Source organism: Rhinolophus ferrumequinum, chromosome 2 (genome assembly GCF_004115265.2).
Source record: "Rhinolophus ferrumequinum isolate MPI-CBG mRhiFer1 chromosome 2, mRhiFer1_v1.p, whole genome shotgun sequence".
NCBI lineage: Eukaryota > Metazoa > Chordata > Mammalia > Chiroptera > Rhinolophidae > Rhinolophus > Rhinolophus ferrumequinum.
Window position 1 is genome coordinate 74,744,598 of NC_046285.1, and position 9,878 is coordinate 74,754,475.

Consider the following 9,878-nt stretch of genomic DNA (forward strand, 5'->3'; position numbering starts at 1 on the left):
CTTTCCCATGTACTTGTTCTGTTTCTGTTCCATTGACCAATATTGAAGAAATGTGGATATTTTCCAAGTTTTTCCTTCTGGAATGGAAATTGCACTAACTTTCCAGTGTGTTAGAAGTAGCAAAAATTACTGAAAACGTATTATTTATAAGCTAGACTTACTGTTTTTGTAGGATTCTTTGTATTGTTTAGCAATAATCAATTCATGTGTTTGTTTCACAGTAGACTATAAACAACTTCAGAGGATAGACATGGTTATGTGTGTACTTATTTTATCAATATTGAGCACAGGGATTAGTGTGCATTATGTTCTTAGAAAAATGCATGGAAAAATAAAACTTGTGTGCTCGCTTCGGCAGCACATATACTAAAATTGGAACGATACAGAGAAGATTAGCATGGCCCCTGCGCAAGGATGACACGCAAATTCGTGAAGCGTTCCATATTTAAAAAAAAACAAAACAAAACAAAAAAAAAACTTGTCCCTTTCCCCATTTCCTGGGGAAAAATTGATTGGACCCTAACACCTACAAGTAGACAAAGTAGCCTGGACAAAATATAAACTAACCATCTCTGTTTATAGATGTCCCTTAAATTACCCTGAATAGACAAATGCCAGATGGCATTGATCAAAGCACAAGGTGAGCATAGCTAATGCACTGCCTTATATTTTACAACAGCATAGAGGATATTATTAACTATTCTTCAAAGACTAAATCAAAAGATTACAATAAAAGCAATGCTTCCATTTCAGTATTTCAGTATAAACTTAAAACATTTGTCCATTACAGATGGAATGGCAGTTTCTTGAGTCTTAGAGAAAATTTAACAATTCAAGTACCATTTAGTGCTGTCACTAATGACAGAACATTTTGCTTTGGTCAACATAGAATATTATAGTTTATGAATTACTTTCCTATGTTTTGGCCTCTTCATTCTATACGAAAACACTGAACCACAGAGACTGGGTGATGAATTTTTTTCCGATGAAGAAAATAAGAGAAGTCGTGTTGTGCTTAGGTGGCTTTTCCCTTGCTTAGTCCTCTATTTTTACCATATTGCACAATTACCAGCTCAGAGTAAACACAAAAATAAATAAATAAATAAATAAATAAATAAATAAATAAATAAATAAAATGAATTAATGATTGCTATTTCCATTATACCCAACTAACAAGACATTGTAATAGGTACTAGGAGATATACAAAATTAAGACAAATTTTTGCAGTCAAATTCTTCACAGTCTAGTCAAAAGTTGCAAGCGGAAAAACAAGTATAAGAGATAGAAAGAAAGGAAGCAAGGAGGACGGGAGTGACATAGCATAGTAGAAAGCAAGAACTTATACCCTTTTGTGGTAGGCAGAATAATAGCTCCCTAAAGATGTCCACTCCCTGGGATCTGTGAATATGTTACTTTCCATGGCCCAAGGGACTTTGCAAATGTGGTTGACAACCTGGACTTTGAGGGGAAGTTATTCTGAACTAATACAGTGAGTTCAATGTAATCACGTGTTGTTAAAAACAGAGAATCTTTCCCACCTGTGGAGAGAGAGAGAGAGAGAGATGAGAAGATGGATGAAGGGTCAGGATACTGTGATGTAAAAATGAGTCAACCTGCAGTTGCTGTCTTTGAGGATGAAGGAAAAAGGTCATGAACCAGGAAATGAGGAGAGACTGGAGTAGCTGGAAATAGCAAAGAAACAGATTCTCCTCTAAAGCTTCTAGAAAGGAACACAGCTCTGCCAACACCTTGGTTTTAGCGAGTAAGTCACATTGAACTGCTGATTTACAGAATTGTAAAATAATATATTTGTTTTCATTTAAACAACTAAATTTGTAGTAATTTGTTACAGGAGCAATATGGAATGAATGTACCTTCTTTCTATATGAAGGACACAGGAAAAGTAAAACAGAGAAGACTTGTTAATTAGAATTGAAAGCTAGACAAAAGTGCCTTCTTGTTTCAGAATTCTAAATTTTCTAGTACATATGGATAGCACAGATGGATTATAATGAAAGAACCCACAGCCTGGGCGTCAAAATCTCTTTTGAAAGAAGAGCACATCTTTTCCCCCAAATAAACCAAAACATATTCTTGACAGGGAAATGGCTGAGGTGAGGGCAGGCTGTGAGATCCCCAAGAACTAATTTGCTGTCACTGGTGAGCAGATGCCATGGCGGTGGTAGTGCCATGGCCCAGGAACTCCAGCAGAAAGCCTGAAGTCTGGTACCTGTGGCCTTGCAGGGAGTAGTTGTTAAGATGCCTGTCTGATGCAAGAGGTGTGTAAGTATCAGAATTGGACTTTAAAACTCAGATGACTGTCACATTATCCTTACCATGGGCAGCTTTTGGTAGAAGTAGTAATAACCCAAGAGAAACCGTTTTTAGTTAGCAGTTCTTAAGCTCTTTGTTGTCATAATGATTATTTACGTAGATAAAATAATCTTAAGAATTGTGTTTCTTCCTCCTCTGGAAGAGACACAGTAACACTTTGATCCATTCAGTATCTTGTCCCAAATAGAATGATCTATGCAAATATGTATTTCTCCTACGTGGATTGCCCCTGATGGTAGGTCATATGAACTCTCATATGCCAGATACTTTTTCGTTAATTGATTGTTTTCTCTCAGATCCTACGCTGCGAGTCAGTGCTTTCCTTTGTATTTCTAGGGAACTGAAAGCCTGCACGTGTTCTTGGAAATTCCCAAGGACAGACTTTCCGGTCAGTGTCCCAGGAAGCAGCTCTCTTCATGGGAGCACTGGCAAAAGGAAGGAAAAAGCCATTTTCCCTGTTTTTTGTGTTGCCCACGTGGTGACTGGAACAGTAGCTTCAGCAGTGGCAATAGTAGCCTCAACAGTATCAGTGGGAGAGAGGGCACCTGAGTTCCCATGAAGCATCAACAGCAGAAGGTGGCAGAGGCAACACCCTCAGGAGACTGAGGCCCGTGTGAACTTGTCGGCCCCTCATGCGACTGTAAAACCCTCAGACTGCTGCTTATCACTTCTTCACATGCACTTTCTTTCTGCAGCCTCCCCCCTTTCAACTCTCTGATCTTTCCAATGTTCTTCCAGTTCTTTGCTTCATATTCTTGTGGACTTGATATCACTAAAGTGGTTTCTATTTCCCAACTAGACTTGGACTTATTCAATATTTGTAAAAGAAATAGACTCAGAAATAGGTTTTCAGGGATTGAAACCACATTAACCTAATTTTCATCTGAAAGCTAGAACTTCCCTGCCAGTGAATAATGGGCTACTTCTAGTCCATGTCAAAAAAAAAAAAAAAAAAGACACACACACACAAAAATACTGTACATAAATTCGATGAAACTAAAGGCAAACATATGAGGGGGAAAAACATGGCTGTTTTGCTTGATCATTATGGTGATAAAGATTATTACATGGACAATGGGATGGATGGGCTATTCTCATTATACTAGAGAGCATCATCAGTGACCATTACCAAAAACAAAACCACCTGACATGTGTGACATCTCCTGCTGCCCCGTTGAGAGGCACCACATGCAGATTCAAAAGAGTTTTTTCCTTACTCCCAGTTTCCAGTCTCTCTTATTGTTCTCTTTTGGCAAAGCTTAAATAATCAAGGCAGCAAAGGACTAATGGAAATCAAGTTTGCAAGCTTCCAATTCCCTGCAATGGAAGGGATATTGCAGAAGCTTGAGACCAAGAGCCAATAAACAAATAAAAAGCTCAGAGATCAAATTGTCAATATGTTCTATAGTTGTTTCTAAAGATGGTCTGTATAACCAGTTCAAAATGAGGGACTTCTAAAAACAACAAAACAACAAATATCTTCTTTTTGAGTGAAATATCAGACCCAAAGGCGATTCTCATTCAGAGGGTAAAGAGTATAGAAACTATATTAAATAAACAAAGAAATAATCAAAAGTACTAAGAAATTATTTGTGGCATGGAGAAAGAAAAACATACATGCAAGATTTGAGAAATATCATGTCTAAACAATATATACTACAAAAAGCAGAAGTAAATTCCAAATAGTATCTATAAAAGTCAAAGAAAAAGAAGTAAATTTCAAATAGTGTCTATAAAAGTCAAGGAAAGATGGCTCCAACATACAGGCAAAATAATGGATGTAAGATTAGATGAAAGGGCAAGGAAAGAAGATAAAAAGATATCAGGATAGTAGGCAGTCTACAACAAAAATGGAGCTTGGGGGAATTACTAAAAATTGTTTTGATACAACATAGATGATAAAATATTTTAAAAATATTTTAATACCAGTGAATAACAGGAGCTATCTTGTTCAACGTTAAGTTAATGTGGTGATGGACAGGTCTGAAAAAATAACAGAAAACATAGAAAAAGCACTAAGAGATTAAAATGAGTAAAGCAGAAAAGGTAAGTGATACATAGTTGAAATAGCAGGATTAAATAAAAGTAGTGATATGAAGTTATGGGATGACTATAGTGTAAAAAAAGTTCTTAAAAGAACACTCAACAAATAAAAAGGGTCGGGAAGTAAGATGACTTCATCTGTCTTCCTTTCATGTTTACACAAGGCAAAAACATATGTTAATATTTTCTGAGTAATAATAAAGATGAAAATTACATGATAGGTACAGGTATCTATTTTATATTTAAAGTGAAAATGTCATTAAAATGTATTTATGGAAAATTTAAATAGCTTTTCATATTTCTAAAAAGAAAAAATTTACAACAATTGCATTACAACACTAATCTTTCCCAAAGCATGGCATGAAACCATAAGTTGACTTAAATATGTAATATTTATTTTTTAAGGATAAACATAGTTCTAAAGACAAAGTATCAGAAAATATAATAACAATAGTAGTGGAGGAAATTTAAATGGAACTTATATGTGCCAATTTGTCTTCTATTATTTACAGATACTACTACATGCTTATAATAATGCCCTAAAATAAGAGATTTTGTTATCTTTTTGCAGAGGAGGAAACTAAAACACAGAAAGGCTAAGAAAAGGGGGTCAAATATATGCTGATAGAAGGAGAACTGACTCTGGGTGGTGAACACACAATGTGATATATAGATGATGTATTACAGAATGGTACACTACGGACTTATTTAATTTTACTAACAATTGTCACCCCAATAAATTTTAGCTAAAAAAAAAAAAAAGAAAGGCTAAGTAACTTTACCAAAGACAGCAACAATTTTTGAGCTGGGATTTTATTACTGACAACCTATATCCAGAGTCTGTTACTCAACTACTATGCAGGAGTGTGTCTCACATTTTGACCCTTGTACACTAGCTATAATTTCTTAAGTTATTGATACTGTAGATTTATCACTCAAGATATTTAATTTATTTCATAATGTGGTTATAGTTGTGAGCCACTTAATGACCAGGATATGTTCTGAGAAATGCGTCATTAGGCAACTTCTTCCATGTGTGAATATCGTAGAGTGCACTGACACAAACCTAGGTGGTACAGCCCACAGCACGCCTAGGCTATTGCTCCCAGGCTACAAGCCTATACAGCATGTTACTGTACTGAATACCGTTGGCAACTGCAACACAATGGTAAGTATGTATGCATCTAACATGTTTAAACATAGAAAAGTTACAGTAAAAATATGTTATAACGATAAATAAGTGGAACACCTGTGTAAGGCACTTAGCATGAATGGAGCTTGCAGGACTAGAAGTTGCTCTGGGTGAGTCAGTGAACGAGTGGTGAGTAGATGTGAAAGCCTACTATATACTGGACACTACTGTAGACTTTATAAACACTGTACACCTAGACTACACTAAAATTATAAAAATAATTTTCTTTCCCAATAATAAATTAACCTTGGCTTAGTGTAACTCTTTTACTTTATAAACATTTAAATTTGCTTAACTTTTCAACTCTTTGAATAACACTTAGCTTAAAACAAGCGTTGTGGGTGGGGAGAGGGAGATGAGGGTAAGGGGGATCAAACATATGGTGATGGAAAGAGAACTGACTCTGGGTGGTGAACACACAATGGGATTTATAGATGATGTAATACAGAATTGTACACCTGAAATCTATGTAATTTTACTAACAATTGTCGCCCCAATAATAAAAAAAAAAGAACACGCATTTTATAGCTGTACAAAAATAATTTCTTTATATTCTTATTTTAGAAGTTTTTTTTCTGTTTTTTTTTGTTTGTTTACTTTTTAAAGCATTTTTTGTTAAAAACTTAGGCACAAACATACACATTAACCTACACAGGGTCAGGATAGTCAGTATTACTGTTTTCCACCTATCCCACTTTCCATCTTATCCCGCTGAAAGGTCTCCAGTGGCAATCAGATGCATGGAGCTGTCATCTCCCTTGGTAACAATGCCTTCTTCTGGAACACTGCCTGAAGGACCTGCCTGAGGCTCTTTTTAGAGAAGGTGTCACTCTTTTCAGAAATATGTGTCTGGTGGTTTCCTTGATTTTGTTTTTTTTTTTTTTTATCGTAGATTTTCTTGAAAGTAGACAATGTACCAGGTATATTCTTTTCTATTAATTAAAACCTTTCCGTGTTGGGGTCTATGTTTTCAAACATTTTAAGGAGCCTGAGTTTTGACTCACTGATTTTCCACCTTTGTAGTTCTTAATCATTTTTAATTTTGGTTCTATGTCAATCACTTGATGTGGCCTCTTACGGACATCATTTGCAGTAGATTTTGTGCACTAAGGGGCCATGATGAACAAATCAACAAAAAATTAAATTAAGCACCAGAAAAATGATGCAATCAAAAGATGTGGTAACCATGAGAGGCTGCTGCAGGCATAACAGGATATATGGTTTTATAGCAAGCATTTTTTTAACATGCAAAAAGAGTATACTCTAAAATAATGATAAAAAGTATAGTATAGTAAATACATTAACTGGAAACATAGATGTTTATTATCATTATCAAGTATTATATACTGCATAAAATTGTATGCCCTATATTTTTATATGACTGTCAGCTCAGTATGTTTGTTTACACCAACATCACTACAAACACATGTGTAATGCACTGTGCTATGATGTTATGATGGATACAATGTTACTAGGTGATAAGAATTTTTCAACTCCGTTGTAATCTTACTGGATCGTTGTTATATATGCAGTCTGTCATTGACAGAGAAGTTGATAAGCCGTACATGAATGCATTTATTTCAGTTCAAAATTTAATACTTAACAGGTTAAGTATTCTATTTGCTATTAGAAGAAAGATGAATTTAACAAGCATTTATTAGATCATTACCCTATTCTAGACTCAGAGCTAAATGTTCAGGATAAAAGTATAAAAAGAAAACAGCAGTGTTAAGTTCCTAGAGATTTATAGTCTAAATGTGGGAATCTGGCAAATAAATACCTCTTTCAATAAGGTAGTAGCAGTGAGGATAAAGAGATGACTGATATAAAACAATTTAAGGGAGTAAAATAGATAGTAATACTAATAACTGACATGTATTGAGTATTTTTAATATACTAGTTACTTTCATAAGTATTTCATATGGATTTTATTTTTTAATTATGATTGTAAAAGCTATTAGTAGGCTGCATTAAATTTATAGGTAAGGGAAACTGAGCTTAGCGAGGCTACCTAAGTAATCAATGGAATGTAATGGAAGTGACATTAAGTGACTTCTTAAGACAGAATGTGACTCTGCTTCTGTTCTCTTGGGGTGTTGCACTGAAACTCCCATATATGAAAATCAGATGAGCCTCTGGAGCATGAGAGGTCATGTAATCTTAAGCCAGGGTACTTCAGCCGATAACCAGCCCCAATTATCTAACATTCAGTGAAACCATATTGAAACTTCCAATCAGCCAACTCTCCAGTGTGTAATATGCTGGTAAATGATTAACAACCAACTCCAGGGGAAAGAGAAAGCCTTATCTGTAGTATTTGGCACTTTCTATATAAAGATAATCACCATGGTCAATTTCAAGCCATCAATGTGATGCCACCTGGTTCACAGAATTCCCACAACCATCAGCTCTCAAAAGCTGCTAGGACACAGCTGCAGCACAAAACTGTCTCCTGTTATGTGCAGTGACACTAGTGAATTCAGCTGAAACCATAAGAGGAATTGTGGTAGCAACCCACAGAATCATGAAATATGATTGTTTTAAGCTACGAAGTTTTTTGTTTTTGTTTGTTTTTGCAGGGGGAGAGCTGAAGGAAATCATTTTCAGGTCTAACTAAAGCAATAAACAACAAGACAGAAAAAAATATATAAAAAGAAAATACAAGTGTTGGTGAGGATGTAGAGAAATTGGAACCCTCATACATTGCAAAAGGGAATGTAAAATTATTGCCACAAAAACAGGTTCTTGGTGTACGCCACAGGAAAGAATTCAAAGATGCACCAAATAAGCCAACCAAGCAGCAGATTTACTAAAAGGATGATAAACTCTCAAAAAGGTGAAAGCAGGCAGGCCCAGAGAAGAGTGGCTGCTCCAGAGAACAATGAGACTTGGGAATATATTTCACTAAAAATGAAGGTGCGAAATATTCAAGACTTACGGGTGGCATTATAGGCATTGCTAGGTGGGTTCTCCCTGACCATTCCTTCCCATTGTGGGGAGGGATTTTTGTCCTTATTTGGCTCTGTTGGAATTGTCATGGTGGCACAGGGGTTGAAGATTTTACCTAACCACAATGCTAATAATATTATAATCCACTGTAATTAGCTAAAGTTCAGTTTCACAGGCAAGATGGTGCCCTGGATCTGCTTTGGGCCACTGAAATCAAGCTCTGTCTGGTTTGGTAGATGTACTTTATCTTAAAGATGATCTCATCTCCTCCCTCTTTTATTTTCCCTTCCCTCCTCCTTCTCTTCCTCCCCTCTCTCCCCACAGACATATTCTTTCTGCTATGGTAACAAAAAAGCTTAGTAGCTGTAGAAAACAATTTGGTTCTTCCTCTAAAGGTTAAACAGAATCAACACATGATATTGCAATTCCTGGCGTAGGTATATTTTCAAAAGAATTGAAAGGGTACTCAAACAAGTACATGTATAGGGATATTTATAGGAGCACTATTTACAATAGTCAAAAGGCCAAAACAGCCTGATGTCCATCAAAAGATATACGGATAAATACATTGTACTATATACACACATTGTGTAGTATGTATAGTGTAATATTATTCTGCCTTAAAAGGAATAGTATTCATTTATATGGAGCAATTTTTTTAAAATTTTTAATTAAATTTATTTTAATAAATTTAAAATAGTTAAATTCATTAAACTATTAGGTGACAATACTTAGTAAAATTATATATATATATATATATATATATATATATGGTGTTTCAAGTGTACATTTCTATAATACATTATCTATATATCACATTCTGATACATGCTGTTGTATAGTAAGAAATACTTGGTCTTTGTCCCAGGTTCTTGACATAAAGCGAAAATGTTTGCAATTTCCTGACTAATGGGAATGTCTTTTGTTGTTCATAAGGATTCCTTTTTAATCACAAGTGGTTGATCCTAATGACTTAGGGTGGAGCCCCTAGATAGCCTCAGGATGGGACTAGTCACCAAAGATCAAGTGATTAGAGGGTAGGAACTTTCAGTCTCTTCTATCCACGCAAAGAGAAGGGAAGTAAGGATGGAGGTTGAGCTGTATTAAATAAAAAGCTGTATTTCAATAAAAAGATTTGGAAAGCTTCTGGGTTGATGAATACCTTGAGGTACGTACGGGGAGGACATTTCACCCTGATAGGGCATAGAAGCTGTATTCACACCCCCTCCCCTTATTCCTTGCCCTACGCATGTTTTTCATTTGGCTGTTTCTGAGTTGTATCCTTTATACTAAACTAGTAAACATAAGTAAAGTGGTTTCTGAGATCTGTGAGCCCTCTTGGCAAATTATCAACTTGAAG

The 9,878-nt window shown here is 35.5% G+C and overlaps 1 non-coding gene across 1 annotated transcript; it reads left to right on the plus strand.

Annotated features, from left to right (window-relative positions):
* Positions 1 to 342: 342 nt before the first annotated feature.
* Positions 343 to 449, plus strand: LOC117014788 (U6 spliceosomal RNA). Its single transcript, XR_004421608.1, has one exon. It is a non-coding gene; the product is annotated as a U6 spliceosomal RNA (small nuclear RNA).
* Positions 450 to 9,878: the final 9,429 nt, after the last annotated feature.